The sequence below is a fragment of the Columba livia genome, chromosome 2 (assembly GCF_036013475.1).
Source record: "Columba livia isolate bColLiv1 breed racing homer chromosome 2, bColLiv1.pat.W.v2, whole genome shotgun sequence".
NCBI classification, from domain to species: domain Eukaryota; kingdom Metazoa; phylum Chordata; class Aves; order Columbiformes; family Columbidae; genus Columba; species Columba livia.
The window spans coordinates 16,171,012-16,191,857 of NC_088603.1; the positions used below are offsets into that span (position 1 = coordinate 16,171,012).

The window sequence follows — 20,846 nt, forward strand, 5'->3', positions numbered from 1 at the left end:
GTTTTGGTTTTTCTCCAAAGGTTCCCAAGAAGTAAATAGAAATATTCCCCATGGGGAAGAGAGAATTAAAAATCTTTCTATTAGGGAAGTAATCTACAAGAAACAGCATCTTCACCAGTAATAGGAGAAAGCCAGTACTGAGTGAAGGAGCGCTGACTGTGTTCATCTATGTCAGAAGAGGGAAGAAATGGAAACCTGCAGTTCTTGTTCTGTTTAAATTGCTCTATGAGCTGTGGTAGATAAAGCAAGCAGTAAGCTTCAGTGATCTGCAGGAATGAGGCTCTAGGATAAAAATGTCCAGGGCAATTAGTAAGCTATGTCTGTTAGCCCCGATCCAGCTCATGCAGTCCAATTCTGTAAAAGATATAATTAAAAAATAAATAAAAAATATTCCCTCTGCCAGAAGTGCAGCAGGGGTGCAAATGCGGAGCAGCTCGACATGTTGGCCCGCTAGCGAGGTGGAGCTGGAACGAGAGTTGTTCTGGAGATCACCGGGAGGGGGAAGGAAAGGTTTGGTTCTTGAGAAACCTGCGTATCTGATGGTGCGTTGGGTAATTGGGACTCCGTTACCGAGTGGGCAGCAGCTGTCAAGAGAGGAGCGATCAGGGTACCTTAGCTAACAAGCTTGTTCCTCACCATCAGGTGGCAGTCTGAAACAACACAACGTAATTGCTGGCTGAGATTTTTGGAGCAGTGCTAGAAATCTGGATGCAACTCTTCGGTGTAACTGGAGCTATATTTTTGAAGTAGAGATTAGTGAAAGGTTACATTCTAGCATTAACTGTTTTTTCACATTTGGGGTTAGTGAGATGTGTGTCATCTGCTTAAAACGTGCAACAGCAAAACCACCCACATCCTAAATTATTTTTAAAACTTTTATCATGTCTTGTCCCATTTTAACACATCTGCCGAAGGAATAACACCCTGAAGACACAGAAGGAAAGAGGTATGTACTTTCCCAGTGTAGAGAGCTGCTCTGTCAGCCCTGGAATTATCGCCATGGGCAGGGATGTAGGGAGCAATTTCCGTTCCAGTTTATAAATAGTGTGTTAACCTGAATCTGGGCATTGGCCAGAACTGCCATTTAGGAAGTGGCCATAATGGTCAATTTGGGAAGAAGCTAAAAATCATGACAGTGAGGCTTTGATGCAGCTGAGTGCTACTTTACTGGTTTAAAACTAGTTTTGTAAATCTTTTCTGTTCCATAGTATAAGCATTTTCAAGTGTTAGCATACGTAAGTCATCCATCCCATCCCGGTCATACACTGCTGCTCCTCTGACTTCCTGCTCATGGGGACAGGCGAGCAGTCTCCAATCTTGCTGGAGGCTGATCATACCCATTTTTTAAAAGGCATGTCCTCAAGCTAGCATAAGTGCAAACAGTAACATGTTTCCTTATTATCTTGGCATGATAATGCTGTTTACCTCTTTGGAGATGTGACTATATAGGTATGTGTGGGATGTAATTGCCCTGCTGTGCTTGTGCCTGTGCTGTCAGTAGCTCAGTAGTACTGCTCATGCTGCAGAGCTTGTGTGCTGTTTACTGATTTTCCACTAATAGGATGCAATGACTTCACAGCTGTAAGAAGACATTATTTTTCTCTAGGTTCTGCTGTGATTTCCATTTTCTTGGTGTCTAGTTAAGTGTTTAAGCAGCACAGCCCTTATGTATTCAGTGCTGACCAGCCTCCCGGATCACAGTACTGGACAAGAAATGTGAATAAAGTATTTCTGTACCATTCAGCCAGAGATGATGCTTAGTGCGTTAGGTGTTCATTTAAATCCTTATCTGATTTTGCTGCACCCTTTTGCAGCTGTAAAAGAGCTCTGGGCTGCAGCGTGATTGGCTGGTTTTGTCCAGCAGAGTTCTCAGTGCCATCACCAGCGTCTCTTGGATTCAGTAAAAGACAGGTTTGGTGAGAGGCGTGTACAGCAATCCTCTCTCATCAACACTATCTCAGGTCTCCAGGGATTATAAACCAGTGGCACTGATACAGATAAAATCCTTTTCGCTGAAGTCTGTAGACATCCCGTCCTTTCACATGTAGTTTTCAGTGCATTGCCAGTGTAAATCAATCTGCAGCTGTCAGCAACACTTGTTTAGTCGATGTTGCTTATGATAGCTTCCATTCTTGAAAGATTATTTTATGAAGCAGGAACTGTAGCGAGGCAGCCAGAGCAGTGAATAGGGGCAAACGTCACCCATCGCTCACGCTCTGCCACAGAGCTGCTGTGGACTTGTCTTGCTGCTGGGTGATCTGTACTTCCAGGCATGTCCCAATAAGGTTTTTATTCTTGAGATACTCGGGTTTTAACAAGCTTTCATTTCCTATGTAGTGTGTTTGTTGTAAAGACACTTGGAAAAAAAAAAAAAGCAAACCCATATTAATGCAAAATTGTATTAAACTATTAAAACCCCATAAATCCTTTTGGAAGTGCCAGACCCAAAACTAAAAAAGCAGATTTTACGTACAGCGGCTCACAGTAAGCAAATAATTAGATTAAAAGCCTTTAGCTAATACAGAGCAAAATTCAGAGTTTACAGATTCTTCACAGGTCAGGTACCATTGTACAGAAAATAACGTACCAAGAATTTGATGTCCCTTCTAGCAGTTGCCTGTCACTAACTTGATGCTCAACCACTGTTCCCACAAGTACTTTCTGCTGGCGGGTACCTGCCCAGGAAACCATCACCGTCCTTGAGACAGTGGGTCACCTTTACATCAGAGAGATGGTGGAGGGGCAGCAGATGACAGTAAGTACAAATAATACAAAAGAAACTCAAGTCTTTGGTGACGTTTCTGTTTTCTTACTGCTTGCCAGAGAGACACAGACTAACCCTGCTCAGGGAGCTGCTCCTCTGCCCGGTTTGCCTGCCAGGCCAGTGGGCAGCCCGCCCTCAGGTTCCTGAAAAGCCCACAGCATGCTCAGTACTGAAGTTCTCCAAAATTTCCCAGTGTGCCCTTGAATAATCCATTTGTTCCCCTCAGCAGTGAAATGCCAGCGTGTGCTGGATTACTCATGGTCAGCTTTAATCGAGGTTTAAGAGAAAGCCACAGCTGCTTAGAATTGTATGCTTGAAGAATGGAACAGAGTTATAACCAAAGCAAGCAAGAGCACGCATTGTTAGAAGCCTGTTCACTGCTTCTCGGAGGCTGTTGGTGTCTTGGCTGAGTTGGAATCATGAGCCAGCCCACAGAAACTGTCCCCAGTACAGATTTGGCCTGAAATCTTCCTAAACTTGCACCTCTCATGGCTCTATGTCTAAGCCTGCGTGCTGGTGTCCCTCAGAGCAGCCGCTCTGGCCAGGCCAGGCCTCCTGCCTCCTCCTACCCGACCTTGCGCTGAGACATCACCAAGTAAACAGAGAACTTTGTGTTTTCCCTCCTACCTGTTGCTTTTCTGATCAAGGCATGTTATTTGCTAAAGAGATCCTGCTCTTCTGTTTTGCTTGTCATCAGGAGCAGCCCATATACAGCTGTGAAGCTTGGCCAGCTGAAATAAATGAGTGCAAAATGGCTGGCCTGGCCTGGGACGTGTGTTGTAATGAAGATCTGTACTGGTTTTCTCTGAGTTTACTCATGTGAGTAAAAGTTCTAATGTGCTTCTCTCACAGGTGGCCCTCAGGGCTCTGCGACAGCACCTGGCACTGGTTTAGCTCCATTCAGTGGGAACAGGGCTGCACCCTGAGGATTCAGAGAAGAGCTGTGAGAGTATCCAAAACACTGAAACACCTGATGGTGAAAGAGCCACAGAGCTCAGCCCGTTTCATTCAATGTGCTGCGGACACCTGAGCACCATCTCCAAGTACCTACAAGGAGAGCAGTGGCAGGACAACAGAAGGCCCTTCAGGCTACCAGAAAAACGTATGATTTACCTGGTGTGATCATTTATGCTTAGAATTACCAGAAGTCCGGTGGTCTGTGCATGGATTAAGTTAAAGAAGATTCAAGGACAGTCCGGCAGCACACACAGCGCAGCAGATTCCTAGTGCCCAACAACAGGACCAGGGGACATGAGCACAAACCAAAACATGGGAGGTTCCCTCTGAACATCAGGAAACACGTTTTCACCGTGAGGGTGACCGAGCACTGGCACAGGTTGCCCAGGGACATTGTGGAGTCTCCATGCTTGGAGATCTATGTGGTCCTAGGCAACCTGCTCTAGAGGTTGGACCGTATGGCCTCCAGAGATCCCTTCCAACCTCGGTTATTCTGTAATCTTTCCTGGCTTCAGGATCTGACGGCAGAACTCAGAGCAGGCCATCATTTCCTATTCAGTTTCTTTAATGTCTTATTTTTGTGAAATCAGCAGCGGTACTGACTCCCAGCACTGTAACTCGTGTAACAGAGACGAGGATTTCATTCTGAATAGGTTCCAGCCCAGCTGCTGATTACCTTCCAAAAATCACAATTCCAGTCACATGCTGCTATTAGCTAAGGCTTGAACAGCAATTGTTGGTGAATCCAGTGCACTTTGTGGACAAGTTAATATTATCTAACTACAATTATCCCACATACACCTTGTGCTGAGCTTTGGCAATCAAAACGGTGGTTTCATTTTCTGTAAACATTCCTTATATAGCTAATGTAGTATGGAATTATTTTATGCCACAAAAATTATATGTAAGCTATTATAGAAAAGCAGAAGGAAATTGTACCAGGGTGTTGCCTATGTTGACATCATATGTAGATTTTGCATGCCACATATGAACAATTTCTGTGAAAATTAATTTATACATCTGAAAAATAAACTGCATTACACTGAGTAAATATTAAGGTTAAAAATTAATTACTTTGAAAACAACACTATCAAAATTAGCTTTTTTAGCACATATTTACTCAGAAATTTGAAGTCTTAAGATCTTTTATGGGTTCCTGTTGTGTTTGTAAGGTTGATTTTGGCTACAAACACTCTCCTAACAAACCTGGTTAAAAGTTAAATACGTTTTGAGGCCAGCACAGAATATAAATATACATTTGCTGATATAAATCCAAATTTTGTCTCATTTCAGAAAGTTCTTTACAGCTTAAGGATTGCCCATGTTTGAAATGACATTTTGCTTAATGCTGGGGGAGAGAGGTGGTCCCGGTCCAAGGTCGGCGGGAGCAGAGTCCTGCAGAGGGACAGGGGCAGCTCTTTGCCAAAGGAACAAACCCATGTCCCTGGGGAAAGGATTTTACTGCATTTGAATTCACTAAACTGGAGCCAGGAGGAGCTTTCAGAAGCAAGAGCCCATCTGTGGAAGGGCCAGAGATTCATGGGGGCTCCCTGCATATCATGGAGACAAGATGTATCTTCTAAGGAGGGACAAACCTTGCCAGGTTATAGCTCCCTGGTAACTCCAGAGTTCATCCTTCAAATCAAATCCAATCAAATAAATCTCATCTCATCATGTTGGAATATCTCTGTTTACAGAGACCAAGGAACTGTGGTTACCTTTGAAGACTGTGCACACAGACTGGCTCCCAGGGGTTCTTCTGAATGTGTCCTCGCAGCCCATGTCCTTCCCTCTGAGCCAGGGAGGCTGCTACATCCAGTTATGTTGTCTATAAACAAACAAAACAGGCAACGCAACTGTCACCCTGTCTCCACTTTTTAATATTGTGACTTATCTATGCAGAACATACGGGTTGCATAAAATAAAGAAGTGGACTGACTGAAGTAAATGAGAGCTGTGAATGGGAGCCAGGATCTTCTGAGCTTCAGTTGAAGGCATCGCACCATTTCCCTTTACAGTGCTGGGTTAGTTCCTCACCTCTGCTACGTTTCCTCTTTCGGTGAAATGAATGCAGTGGTATTGCTCACGTGAGAAAAACGACTGATGTTAAAACCTGGAAACTGGTGCTGAAGCTTAGAAAGTGCTCCAGGTTTCACACACTAAGGATCTTATTATTCCCCTGAGTGGGTACACTGCAATTAAGTCAGTTTTGATTTGCAAGAGTTAATTATACTATAAAAGTAGCATAGCAGTGAGATAGAAAATACTTCAACCACAGCCACACTCCCAGGAGCACCAAACCCTTGGCTGGCCTGGGCAGCTGTCATCCCTCTGCGTCTCAGTGCACAACCACTGCAAAAGCAACGGAGACAGCTCATCGTTTTGAACTGTGAGATGAAAGCATTCCTTATTTACAGTTACACCCAATGACTGTTGTGCACAGGAAGAGCGTGACTATAAAAATACAGTTAGGACAAGTCTTACAAGTCTTCCCTACCTGACTGTAGCAGGATACATATTGCCCTTGTTGGATTAGCTGAACTGGAGTGATGCAGAGCAGGCCATTCAGAGTAGCGCTGTCACTTCTAGGGGCAGTGTCAGGCTCTTAGGACCTCTGGTGAGCCTCTCTGGATTCTTGTAGGACCTGGAGTCTCAGAGGAGAATTCCGCTCTCTGTCAGGGTACTTTCCACCAAAACACAATCAACATCTGCTTTTACACCATATGGTTTTGACAGACCATATCTTACAGGATGAAAATAAGTTGTTATCAGTTAGTAATCGTCGTGCTTTGAGCCACAGGGCTTGGTTTGCTTGACTGAACAGCCTCTCTTGTCCCATTTGACACTCTCAAGTATTCCCAAGATAATCCACACCAGGCTGACAGGTGTGACACAATCTGTAGGACACCTGTGCTGTTCCGGAGTGGCAGCTGGGGCCAGGCTGGTAAAACATTTCTCCTGATACTGTGCTTACTTACACATTTCCATCTCTTCTGCAGTGCCTGTCTGAACATCCACAACTCCCACCTCCCCTCACCGAGCCCCACGGGTGCTGCCGGGGCAGTGGGCGCTCAGGTGTCACTCCAGCCTGTGTGGCCCCGAGAAGCACAGGCTCTGAGTGTGCCGACAGTGCGAGGGGAGGGCCAACAGTGGCCTGAGAGTCTGTGATATCTGCAGCTCACACGGATGTTCATCTACAGCCTGAGTATACCTGTGGATGATACACCCCACAAGCAACAGCTATGGGGAAGGGACGTTTCTTTGCTCCACTCACCAGAGTCTGTCTCTGCAGTTAACAAGCTCTTGCTCCAGATTCAAACCCCTCAGTTTTGAAGCCCTGAGGCAACACTGCGGCAGACAGCCCGAAGTTCAGAGCAAAATCACTTCTTTTGTATCAACATGTACCTACAGGCAGCAAAAGGACAGTTCCAGATAAGATGAAAGTAGAAGCAACTTGTGAGCAAAAGGACAGTATTTAATCATCAAAACTAGAGCAGAAGACATAATCTCACAGTTTTTCAAACAATTTGAGACACGCATTAAAGGAAATGGCTGCAGTGAATCCCCCGACTTCTGGCCAGCACTTGCATAGGCATTTGGATTTTTCTAGTCCCTCCTCCAAAGGCAACATATAGTTCTGCAATATTTTTAAGTAGCATCAAGGACATAATGTTCCAGTTCCACGTCCCTGATGTATCAATTAACTTGAGTGACTTGGAGAGCTTACCTTGAAGTTGTGCACGTAATACTGACATTAAAAAAGAAAATGCTGCCAACATTTGTTGAAGTGCCAAAATAAAAGTGCTCTGCTGGGGCTCACCCCAGCCACCCCATTGTTCCCATCCTATCTCACAGAATAATCAGAAAGTGTCTGGGCGACTCTCCACCCTTTCCTTATTTTCTCTGCAGGAAAGTATGAGATCAGCAGCTTTCTCCTTTTGTTCATTTTTGTCCTTTTCATGGCTACTATTTATTAGATTTATTAGAATTTATTTTCTTAAATAGAAAAAAAATGATGTATAATGCAAGGATACCTGCAGCATAGGGAAGCTCTTGAGACACCCTATAGCCAGAGCTACTCTACAGAATCATTTAGAGCACTTAAATTTTAGGTTTTTGCTCTGAATCATGTTATAGAAATTTCCTCCTGACTGTAGAGGCAGCACAGGGAGATTAACCTTGCTGAGCTAAAGAAAGCCTTTGTGAATACCACTGTAGTGATTAGCAGCTTTATAATTGCTAATTTGGTATTCCAGTATTTAGTGATGTCTCTGGAAGTAGGAGGTGTTAGTGGTATAGAAGTGTTTACATATAGCTCACAGCTAGCTAGTAAACATTCAAAGACCCAAGTCTGTTAGTGCCAGCAAATAAATTCCCTGCTTATAACATACAAGAAATCAAAAGCAATAATTTTGTGTCTGCAGGATTTAAGAGATATTTTAACAAAATGCAAAGCGCAGTCAGGATAACTACATCTTTAGTTACTCACTGTAACTAGTGGGACCATTGCTCAACTCTTTTAGAGAGTTTGGTCACCATTCCAAGTCAACTCTTGTAATCTTTAAAGGTTTTGGCAACGTCAGATGACAAACCACATACACCTTATATTTATTTCCTCACGTAAAATCAGGAATTATATCTTTTACCTATCAAACCCACAAGTACTAGCCATAAAAACCCCATCCTTGGTGCAAATTCCTTTTGGTAAAAATTCTTATGTTTTATTCAGAGAATTCTGATGCCTCCATTACCAATCCCTTGCTTTCCCAGCTGTGTAGCAAACAGGCTAATGACACAAACAGAACAGCATACAAGCTTCTGGCCACAAGCTGATTCACACTGTTCAAGGCAAAGCCTTGAACAGAAAAGTGCCTGAAGTGCGGTGTGGGGAACTGCTGCTCAGGTAGCACAGTGTGTAATTTAACTACTGGCAAAATAACAAAATGAATATCTTGAGGTCAGACTAATCCCCAGCAGTAAATAACAGGCATTGACTTTAATGGCAGTTCTTTGGTACATCTAATGGCAGAATGACATAGAGGGTGATATTTCCATTAGGATTCACTTTTTCAGCCGCAGAGGTACCTGTCATTGCTACCCTGTATTGCCTTGTTTCGTGGATTCTCATTATTTTTTATCTTATTTCCAGCCATTCTCTAGAGAGTCATTTTTATTATTCTCTCAAAACTGCTAAGGAGTACAGCCCACATACGCAGAGCAGTCAGAAAAGATGAGCAGAAATGACAGATTTCCAACTGTTAAACTGTCCTGTCTCCATCATTTCATCTGTACCTGGTTCTACCCTAACAGCTGGCTTCCATCCTCCACAGTTTATACTCCATCCTGTCTTTCTCCCTGGTGAAACAGCCAGCCTCCCCACGGGGATTTATGCAGAAAGGGGAGCAAGTCACCCCTGTTGCACCGAGGATTCCTGTGACAAGCAGGGAAGTTGTGTCTCCGCAGCAGCACCTGGGACTCTCTCTATGGGTTTAATGGATTTCACCTGCACGCCATGAGGAATTACCCTAATCTGCAGGTACACGTAGCAGAGGTAATTCACCTTTTAATCCATATTTAGCAAAAGCCTTTCAACACACCTCTGTGGTGCAGCTGAATACCTTTAGCATTTTAGTACTGTAGTGGGTAAAGCATAGAAGTACACTGGATTTCAGAGCCCAAGAGTTTGCCTGATACCCATTTCTGTCTGTATGTTACTGCCCTGAACTGTGAATTGGTAACAGAGAGGAACTGTAAGCAAAATGGTCAACAATAAGGAATAAAATAGTTGCCTCTAGATAAAAGTTAATTTAGCCTACTACGATTGTTCAAAACAACCTCATAGAAAATAAGCCTTACTAGAGAAAATAACAAGAGATGCACTTTACTTTTGTGAAAATCCTCCCCAAGGGAACATGCTAAAGAACAGGAACAGTTGGTATACAAAAAGAACAACAAAAAAAAACCAAAACCAAAGCATCAACATCTATTGCTATATGACTTCTACTGAATTTACTGTGTACTCTGCACGAGTTTCTGATGAATCTTCAAGTTCCTTTAGACATTTACATGATCTATTCTGAAACCAGTAGATTAGGAGCTCTGTAACCCTTCTGGTCCATCTTTCTTCCTTTGATTATTTTCCCACATAAACGTTCATCGAATACAATGTGGCTGTAAGATTTAGGGAACATCCCTCAGAGGCAGAGTACTCGATCAGGTTAGATATTCATAAAATAGTAACTGTGTCAAATTAGAGCTACATTTTCAAAATCTAGATCCAGTTTACATGTGATTTGTATGTGATTATCTAGCAAAGCAAATCAGGCCTTTATTTGTTTAAGCATCTAATTTGCATGTGTAATCAAATGTGTAAATATTCATGGCCTCAAATGCATTTTCTTTCTCATTCTGATGATATATAGGAGACTAAATTGTTCCTGGTTGGAAATTTCACCCTTCACTTGGGCCATTTAAACACATCTAGGTCAGTTGTACCAGATGTGATACTGCAGCTTGATATTAACCTGTTGTATTTTAACCTTACCCAGCTATTTCATGATACAGGTTGTCTGTTCAGCTCCCTGCCACTTCAGCCGTTCAGACCAACATTTCTCCTGGTAACGACACATCATGGACATCTTTTAGTTGTTCAGGAGCATAAAAGTGCACAGTTGGTCTCAAGCCAGGTCCTGACAGACATGGATCATCATTATCATGAAAACAACCACCACAACTGCAATTAATTTGGACCCCTGTAAGAGGACATATGAGGTTGGGTAAGTGATAAAATCTCAGTCCTGAAAAAACTCATAAAAGGTGCTTCAATGCTCTGCATTGAAGATGAGGTTTTTAACAGAGCCAACACAGGATATAGCAGTTCCCTTTCAATGGGAATCTGCATTTTCATTTCCCACCTCACATTTAGTGGTGCTAAAGTGATCCCGCACCTTTGCATCAAGCAGGTATAGGAAAAAAAATGTGTTTTACAGAAGGCACCAAAAAGATGGGTTCAATGATACAATGAATCCAGTTATGTAATTACCTCTTTGCTGATGGTCTCAAAAAAACTTCCCACAGAATAAATCAAGTGATGACAAACATGATCTATCAGGGATAAAATGTCTTATTTTCTTCCTTCTAAATCAGAGCAACAGGAGAATTATATGGAATTCTCCACAGAGAAGTAGCTGTGGTCTCAGCAGAGACCCACAGAAAGAAGCAAGTAACAAAATTAAGCAGGAAGGGAAATAACATGCATAAAAACTCTACCTGATATTGAAGTACCAGAAAACAAAATAATCTAATTTGGATTAGGACCCACTTTGCGTATGACATTCCACGCTTATTTGTAACGAGAAAGAGAGAAATCTTTCTAACACCTGGGCGCCTGGCACTGCTGCTGCTGCTGATCCCTTGAAGCCCATCCTGGAGGAACATGGGTGTCTGTGTCACACACTTTGTCCACAGAGTCGTGTCTCAGCAGCAACAACACTTTGGTTGGAGGTGCTGAATGTTTTCAGATCCTGCCTTTTCTAACAAGACTTCTACGTGTAACCTGGAAGTTTCAGGCAGACATTCCATAATCTCTACTTCCTATAATACATCCAGCCCTGACAGATCAGATGAGCAACAGACCTTCCATGATTAGGTTATTGCTATAAAAACTACACTAAAATTGTACTCCTTAGTGAATGGAAACCTGACAAGGCTTCGTGCCTCATTAGAAATAGACCATTTCAATATAAAATATGACACAATATATGGCCTCTTTCTCAATTGCTACAAAGCTTTGTGGATACTAGGAAAATTTACCTTTCAGTTAGGCTTGTCTAATAGACATATTTGACTTGGATTAGGTGCAGAAGAGAACCCAGCTGGTAACTTTCCATCTTGTCAGGAACATTACGCCCATTCCTTGAAATAAACTGTTTGTTCAGTTTCCTATGTCTGCTGGGGCTAAACACCCTGATACAGTAGGATGGAAAACGACAGATTTATCAGCAACCACAGAGACCAGGCCCAAAATAATTTGGCAGAGATTAGGCCTTGAGTTGGCACAGAGCCTGGGAGTGAATCACATCCATGCCATTGGACTTAGTGGCCTTTCTCATATGGTCCTTACTATATATTCCTACAGTGACTTCGTATTTAGCTCTGTTTATTTACATTTTCCTCATATATTTTCAACATACCGATACAATAACTTAGAAGATTTCTAGTGGTGACATGTTTGGCACTCAGAAGCCTCATCTCTCTTAGTTTGGCCCTGATGCTTCTCTTTGCTGGTCATTTTGGATTCATTTTGCTGCTCTTTGTCCTTCCCACTCCATTTCCTGGTAGAAATTTCTTTCAATTCACTGTGAACGTGGCTGCTTGGCCAGCTCTCAGGCTCAAGAAAACTTCAGTGAAAGTACAGGAAAGGGAATTCTACTCAGCAAAGTACAAAGATTGTAAGAAAAAAATATTTAGACCAGAACTATGACTTTCTGCCAGAAGATTGACTTTACACTGGTGAGCAAGGGAGCTCCACCATTTGATAGCAGCTCTTGCTTCATGGAAAGAAAAGGACTGCTCATCATCAGGGATGTTGAGCAGCCTTTATGGGTTGTCAGACACAAGGGACATCAGGACACTTCAAATGGAGGAGCTATTGCATGGGGTAGCAGCACTGGACTCGGTAACTTAGTATTTGTTCAGAAAGCACAGCTGTCTTACTAGCAACAGTCAGCACTAAACTAGGTTGTTTTCAGCATTGGTGAAGTATCTTGTTAGGTTTGTTGTTTTGGTTTGTTTTTTTTTTTCAGCATGAAGGCTTTTATTCAGGATACAGCAAATGGGATCATTGTGACCTCAGCTCAGCTCCATCTGCTGACAGAGACATTATTTTTGGCCTTAATGTCCCTATTGCTTTAAATAATTTAGACTGAAAACCTTCAGGATTAATTTCACAAAGAGATGCCTGCAATGGAAATCATAATGTTTCCTGTTGCATTCTGCTCTGGGACGGTGTCGAGAAGAAAGAAGAAACTCTGAGCTCAGCACTCCCTCCCTCCAACAGGTCAGGAAGGGCTGTGCTCAGGTACTCAGCTCCAGTCCGCAGTGCAGAACAGGTTTCTGACCCCACTGGAAATCCAGCTTTGGTGCACGGGTCTCAGGAGGGAGGTTCGTCCTGTCACAGTGACTGCTCTGCTGTTCTGATGTGAGACACTAAGTGGTTTCAAGCTGCTGAGGGCACATGTTCAGGGGAGAGAAAAGCAGAGAAAGGAGACAGGACAGCATAGAGATGCAAAGTATACAAGAACTGGACCAGAGGTCTTTAAAGCTTCTTCCTTTTGCATTAACTGATTTTGCTTGCAATAACCCACTTGCATTTGAAGAATACATCTTACCATACACTTCTATTGGTTTAGTTCTTAGGCTGAACTCAAGCAATCAAAAAAATCATGACAGGCTGAAAACAAACAAAAACCTCACAGACTGTGCCCTTTGGCTCTGGGCCAGCCAAGTGTGCACTCCGCAAGGAAATCCCTGAAGGTGACAATTCCCACATAACTGCCAGACTCCAAGAATCATGACTTGGAGAAATGTAAAATAATGTTGCAGGCTTGCAACAAGCTGGGGGCAGCTGATAACATTCACATTGTGGGAAGCCAGGAGCCTGTTGGTCCTGGACTTTTCTGCTTATTCATGCTATGGACAGCCACCATTACAGCCAATGTCAAGCCCATCACCATTCATTCAAAATATAATATGACTGCTGTTATAAATCAGTAACAGTGGGTTTCTGTGTCAGTTTACAGATAAGTCTCTTGAAATTCAGCTGCTTTTAGCTTTTGGAGAACAGCCAGCACTCACAGAAAGCACCGTACAAGCAGTTTCTTGTGAAATGGCTTAGGAGGTTGTCCATCCTTGTTCTCAGTGCACACTGCCCTCATCACCTGAACACACGACCTCATTGGCAGTATCACTAAGTTTCAACAAAAAAGATCGAAAGCTGATGGACATGAAATTCACATCCCACTCTTGGAAATTATTTCTGCCTAGCAAAGCTGGAAATAAGGGTTGTGAAGTGCATTGATGAAGAGGGCTGCACAGCTGCTACCTATGTTAAACATTACAGTGAAGGAAACTTCAGCCTACAAAAGCCATTCCTGCCCTAAGCAGCTTTTGCAACGGGGAACTCTCACTGTAGTTGCTGGAGAGGAAAAAACACCCTTGGTTAAGGCACAGGATATATGATTATTGGAAGTAATCCTAGACTCACAGAAATTACTTGCAAAATTTCATTGATTTCAACAGGATGGGATCTTGGCCACTTTTGATGGAGAGGAGATGAACTTCACAGGATGGCAGATCATTTAGTTTTTCTTATGGTTTAGTGCAAGAATTTGAAGAAAGGCATCCTTCCCAACATGCATGTAGTGAATCGTAGTCACTGTTCTACACTCCCAGCCTCTTCATAGCCTAGAAATTAGGCAGAAATCTCAGCTGCTTTCTGATCTCATATGTTGCCTTTGATGCCCAAGTTGTTTTACATGACTGAAGAATTCAAACTCATTAACAATTATAAATGAATTAAGACAGATACAATTCAACATAAACCAATTGGGGTATATGTCAGTCTACAAACACTTTACTGTTAAGTTTCAAAAATCCCAACTGGCTGTCTACTGTAACATGTCTGGAAAGCTCGGTTTTTGCTCTCCCCAGTGACAGCTGACAGAGCTGGATCCCAATCTGGGCCTGGTCACTCTTCCCAAGCAGATGTCCTCACCTACCCCTTGCCTTTCTGAAGCCAGCAGGACTCCATGAGTGCATCAGCAACCGTCTGCTTGGCCTCAACTGCAAAACTGAGCCCAAAGAGAGAAAGAAGGAAAGAAAACACTTCATTGCTGATAAATCAAATAGCCTCATCAAATAGAGTGAGGAAAGGCCCTGCAGAAATGTGTTTCTAACACACAGGATGTTACAACAAACAAATCAGTGATAGAGGCAGGATGACTTGAGCAAGTTAAGTGTCCAAATAATGCATCAGGCTTTGAGTTGGCAAGAACACCACAGAACCAGATGCAGGCTGTGAATCAGCAGCTCTGGAACGCCAGCATAGAAAGAATGGTGGTAATGATCCAAGGGGACACAGAGGCATGCTGAGACTGTTCCAAGACCCTTTTAGCAAAGCACATGTTTCTAATATATATATTCCTGTGATGGTAATGCCTCAAACACTTACTAGCTTAGCTCCTCAAAGCATTAATTGAGGTCAAAAAGAGTTCCTGATGAACAGATGAAACGTTCTGATAACCAGACTCTAAGACAAAACTAAAAATTAAAAAAAAAATGCCTTAGAAAGACCTATTTGCTGGAGGGTGGAGACAAAATGCTGAATTTATGCTGCTTAGTTTCCAAAATCTGACTTCTGCTCCGGCTGGCACTGCAGTGGGCTGAGGAGCGGGCCGAGGGGAGCGACCCCGTGCTGCTGCAGCCGGTGCCAGGCGCAGGATTCCTTTCAGCGGGTGGGGACAGGAGCCGCTGCGGGCAGGGGCAGCATCTGTCCCCAGCTAACTTTGGCTGTTTGCTGAATAGCCTTAGGGCAGCAGCGGGCCCAGCGGGAGGGCCCGGCATGTGCCCCAGCCACACCCGGCCCACTGAGCTCTCTCCCTGGCTGGGGGGTGCAGGATTATTGCAGTGCCCGGACTCCATTAATAAAGATCTTTTGGACTCTGAAAAGACACTTGTACAGATCAGTGAGAGTCCTTATACCCTTTTCTTTTGGGCAGCGTGAGTCATTTCTTCACATCAATGAGAGGTGAGGGATATCAAAACACTGTTTGGCCTCACTGGTCCTTTTAAATTCATAGTCCCCATGCGCTCCTAGAGAAAAATTTGATTGGCTTCACTGGAGAAGGCAAATGAAGTTTCTGTTTTTGGAAAGAGGAGAAGCACATGATGCTGTTGGAAGAATTATCTTTCTTTTCACGAACCAAGCCACACTTCAGGAAATTTTCGGGGCTTAGAATATATCTGCTGAACTTCAAATGTCACTTACTGGTTTTATGACTTATTTTCCTTTCCTTTCATTTTTTATATTGAACAGGAAAAACAAAACAAACAAAAAATGAACACCAAACAAACAAAAACAACAGCACCTCCCTCCCTTCCCCCCATTTATTTATAAAATTCTAACAACAACCTTTCCTCTAACTTCCAACCCAGGAAAAACGTCAAAATAATTTCTCTTGGTTACCCCTATCAGCTGACTGACTGGGAGTATACGCTGCTCGGCTCAGCACACAAAGAGACCCTTGTCAATATTCAGAAAACACCTCAACACTTCATACAGACATCACATGAGAGGACACTCACAGTGACCAGATGGGTCATTTGGCAAGAGGAGGACTGATAGCCATGAGAAGCCTGCTCTGTGTGTTTATAATTACCACACAGGCTGCTCAGGATATTTTTACTCCTTTTTTTATTCTTGGGGCTCTGCTACCAGCAAAGTCAAATATCTATACAGATTTCATAGTCTACCTGTACACGCATTTTCCTTGAAAACCATTTCAGCATTATGATGGAGAAATAATCCTATCACCAAGGAAGGAATAATTGTTTTCTTCTCACATTAAAAATTAGTTCTGGCTTTGACTAGTTCCACAAATTACTTTGGTCTAGTTTAGAACAGCAATGTTGAGTCCTTTTCAGAGAGCAAGACAGTAACTCTGCTGCTTTTTTCTGTGCTAGCAAAATCCCTGGATGTAATTTGGATGAAGACAGGACAGGAAAGAAAAAAAAAATACATATATATACATACATATATATATATATATATATATATATAACGTCTAGTGTTTCATTCTGGTTTTCATCTGAAAAATCCCGTACAAGTTGCTGATGTACTTTACCATGATCTGTGGTCAGGACATTGTTTCAGGGGACAATGTTTCAGGGGCTCTGAGACACACAGTTAAATTACATTCTTTGCAGCCCCACTATGCCCAAACTAAGACTTAGGGGAAATTTCATAATAGTCTGTGTGTGCCCCCTGCACCCCCTGCAGTTACAGCTGCCACTGCATGACTGAAGGTAGCAGCAGCACGAGTTTTCTCCCACCACTAAGGAATCTCAATCCTACCTTGAAAAGGCCAGTGGTGGGATAAGACAGTCACATCACTCTTTGGTTTATCCATCACTCCGTGCTGCCCAGATTGCTTGTGTGTGTCACAAAAATGCTAGTTTGGGCACTAAGGACACATCTGGGCTGGGAACCGGCTTATTGCTCTTTGCAGAACACCAGGCAGATGCCTGGCAGTGATGTGCTGCTGCTGAGAGCTGAACTGAGCTGCTGGAAGCACAAGGTTATGGTTCCTGTTGCAAAGCATCTGGGCAGTTTAGAAATTCAGAAGGTTTTTTTGGTACTGTTTGAGCATGAAAGGAAACTGTTCAAACCTCTGACTATTTTTTGTTCCAGTTACTGAACGAGGAGCCTAATCTTGGCTTTAAAATGTAAAAACAAAAACTGGTTCCTATTCAACACCTCTCCTCTGATAAAAAAATTGAAATACTTCACATGCATATTTCACATGTAGTTGACCTGTTATACCCTCCACATACATATAGACAGGGTGGGATTTTTCACTTCATTGCTTGTTTAGGTAATACAGATGTTTTACTCTCCAAATTAAAAGCCAGAAAAGAAAAAATAAAACAAAATGTAAAAAACCGCCAATGAACTCTATGCCTAATGGCTTTTATTTCCAGATCAATAAAAGCAGAACTGTTTGCAACTGTTTCTGAAAAGCTTACAGGGCTGGATATTATCTCACTGAGCAGAAAATCACCAAGAAATGGAAAAACAAAGAAAAAACTCCATTTGTAGAAGTATAAGAACTCAATAAATGGATTAAAATAAGATGGTCTGTGTCTTGTACTAGAGATCAGGGTTCTGTGTTTGATTTTTTTGCCAGCAGCACCACTGGGACTTTGTCTTTGCACTTGTAACCCAGGCAGGGAAATGGCACGCAAGGGAGAAAAGTGCTGGAGAGGCTCATTAATGCCAATACAAATAGCAGTTCTGGCCTTGTGTGGGCAGCAGGAATGCTTTTTTTAACAGAGATTCGGTGAATACCCAAGCAGCCTCAACACTGAAGGACCCTATACTGCTTTGCAAACTTTATACAGGCATACAAGGTAAGATTAAAATGCATCTGCAAAATAGCTCAGACTGATCTGCAGCTAGAATTCCCCTATTAATTAACATTTTGATATTGAAAGGGTTTTTTAACATGCAACCCAAGTTAAATGCTAGCTGTAAAAAGCCAATTCTTGGTGTCTGTTGGTGCAAAATACAATGGGTGCAGAGCAAACAGAATGATTATGAGTTTGGCTGAGTCTACATATTCTTTCCACAATTTTACCTGGTTACATTCCCAGCCTGAACTGCAAGATGATAGATGACAATGATAACTTCACACTCAGAAAACAGTTTGTACTTTTCAAAATGAATGAAAAAGTTTCCTGCACAGACTTGCAGTAGTTTATGCAGAATTGCTCATGGCAGATTGTCAGACAGCAGGCAATCAGCATATTGTGAAAACTAAATAATACAGTCAGTTGTACAGACCTCATGTTTGTGATTTTAAATTATGTAGCTTGCTAGGGCAAATGCTTCAAATTTCATCAATGATATTTTTTTTTTCCTCTTACAAAATAATTAGCATCCTGTTGAAAAGGATATCTTATTGTGGCAACCTCAGAAACATCAAAACATTTATGGCAGACATTCATTCTTTCATTTGCACAGTTGAAAGGCAAATCATCTGTTATCTGATTGATTATTTCTGTGACAGCCCTGAAGCTCTATTAACAGTATTTGAAAATATAAGCAAGTGTAATGCAGTCAGAGAGTTTGAATTTTGGTAGTGTGTCATCATATGCATTTAATGTTAAGAGATGATACTTTCAGTCATCAATTTGACCCATCTCAAAGAACAACATAGCAAAGCAGAAAAAAGAAAAAAATAATTCAATCAAAATAATTCTTTCATATTTTGATTTCAGGAAATAAAACTTCCATAGTCTTACTCATCAACTTTCTCTAATTCTTTAGGAAATCATAAGCATTGCTGTAGGGTTAAAAATGGACAAAAAACCATAGAGCTTGTTTGAATGAGGATTATTGCATATAGATGAATCAATCTGTGAGCACTTGCTTCAGGAGTCTGGTATTAGAATACCAAACGGTTTCCTGTGTTCAAATCCTACATCTTGAATGATGTGGAATTCATTGTTTTCACTTATAGCTCAATTGCAACAGTGAAGACCATCTATTTCTCGGAAAAATGAACTTGAAAAGATTGCAGAAATTTTCAAAACCTTGACACTGCTCTTCTATTTAAATGAAATCATGATTGGATATGCTGAGTTTCATGTTTCTATTCTAAACTATTGAAATACATTAAATTATAACAAGGACCATTTCATAAGGTTTCATAAGCTGGAACTTATGAAAATGAACTTTGCATTTAGAGACAAAAAGAAAACAGCAAAAATATCCCCTAACATATGTCAGTTTGTTTTTCATGTGATTGTCTTTATTGCTTCTTCCAAAAAAAGATGATCCCTCTGATACCCACATAAAAAATACATCTATTTTTTTTAAATCCTATGCTTTGCTCTGCCAGTGGGATGTCTGATTTCCATCACTGCCAAGTGTCAATTAAATGTATGTAATACATCAGAAGATCAAATTTTTTAACCCTTTGTGGGTAGATAACTTCACTACACAATTCGGTACTTAGGGTTTGCTTTCATTCAATTTGACATGCATTCATCGATAACGATGTTTGTGATCCCACCTGGTGGGAGAAGCGCACGGCAGTCCATCACCGGCAGGCTGTTTGGTCAATCTGTAAAGGATTCTATTTGCAACGTGGTTGTTCCTTACTTTTCTTTCAAACATACCACAGGCATTTGCGAAATTTGTGCTTTTGGCATAAAGGTTAAATGTTGCTTTAAAACATTTTAAAAGCCAGTTTCAGTTTGGGATGTTTTTAACAGAGAAAGTGTAATCACAGGGCATACAGAGCAATTGAGAATTCATGGTGCAGGGGGAAGTGGGGAGGGATGTATGTACGTGCCAGAAGTGCAGTTATCACAGGATCACAGAACAGCTCAGCCTGGACACAAGCTCTGGAGATCATCCCATCCTACCCATGCTGGTGTCCTATGCCTTGCACTATGTGCCCTAGCATGATTTGGTAGCTGCACCTTCTATACGTTCATAACTCCTGTCAGAGTCTAATCGACCCTTCCAGAGGGTTAATGACAGCTCTTAGGGAGAGTTCTTCAGCACGAAGTTGGAATCAATAACATTTTGATGCATTCTATTTGATCTTTGCAAAGTACAGACAGAGAAACAATCTGATTCTATGTCATCTGAACACTTCACTTCAAATGAGTGCCAAATACAGCCTCTACTTTGGAAAAACTGTTCTAACTAGTGTTCTAAGTATTTGCAGCACATCTGAGGCTATCATGTAATTAAAAAAAGATGTTCTGAGACTGATGCATTGATGCTATAGGCAGTTTTCTGGAAATCCCCTTAAGGTAGATCCAAATTTACATTTAAGAGCTCCATGAGTAAATTTAAGCATCTGAATAAAATTGCCCTACTTAGGAGTCCAACTCAGTACCCATCCTACCTAAGTTTTAGGCACCTAGGAGTTGGCTGGCCAAAGCAAAGTTACTTTACTTGGGCTCTTTTAGAGTCCAAAGAAGGTACACAGTCCTCTCCAAATGACAACTTAACTGACCCGTCTTATAATGACATGAATCACTTTTGGGGGTATTTAAATTTGTCCATAGACTATAAGAGGAGACTAGGAAGACTAGACTAGATGCTGGACTAGATTCTAGATGCTTATGATAGGTTAGGTGAGATCTGCTCTAGGTTTTAACTGTTCTGTTTTTTAACATTCTAAGAAGCCTCCTGCCTCAGGCAAGGTCAGAAAAAAATAACACAATACCTCTCTGTCAGACCAAAGTCAGCTTTCCCCAGTCAAAACGCTGAAGAGACTCTCCTGGACAGCAGCCAGACTACAGAACACGAATACCAAGGTTCCTCTAC

General features: G+C 42.0%; 1 long non-coding RNA gene across 1 annotated transcript in view; it reads right to left on the reverse strand.

Annotated features, from left to right (window-relative positions):
• Nucleotides 1–20,846, reverse strand: part of LOC110359954 (uncharacterized) — a 34,712-nt gene that overhangs the window by 2,222 nt on the left and 11,644 nt on the right. Inside the window, exons 7-10 of the long non-coding RNA XR_010469944.1 lie at nt 6,996–7,126; nt 6,219–6,365; nt 5,440–5,549; nt 1–2,356 (exon numbers count right to left, since the gene is read on the reverse strand). The exon at nt 1–2,356 is cut by the window's left edge and continues 2,222 nt beyond it. This is a non-coding gene — a long non-coding RNA (uncharacterized LOC110359954). The remainder of the gene's footprint in view (nt 2,357–5,439; nt 5,550–6,218; nt 6,366–6,995; nt 7,127–20,846) is intronic.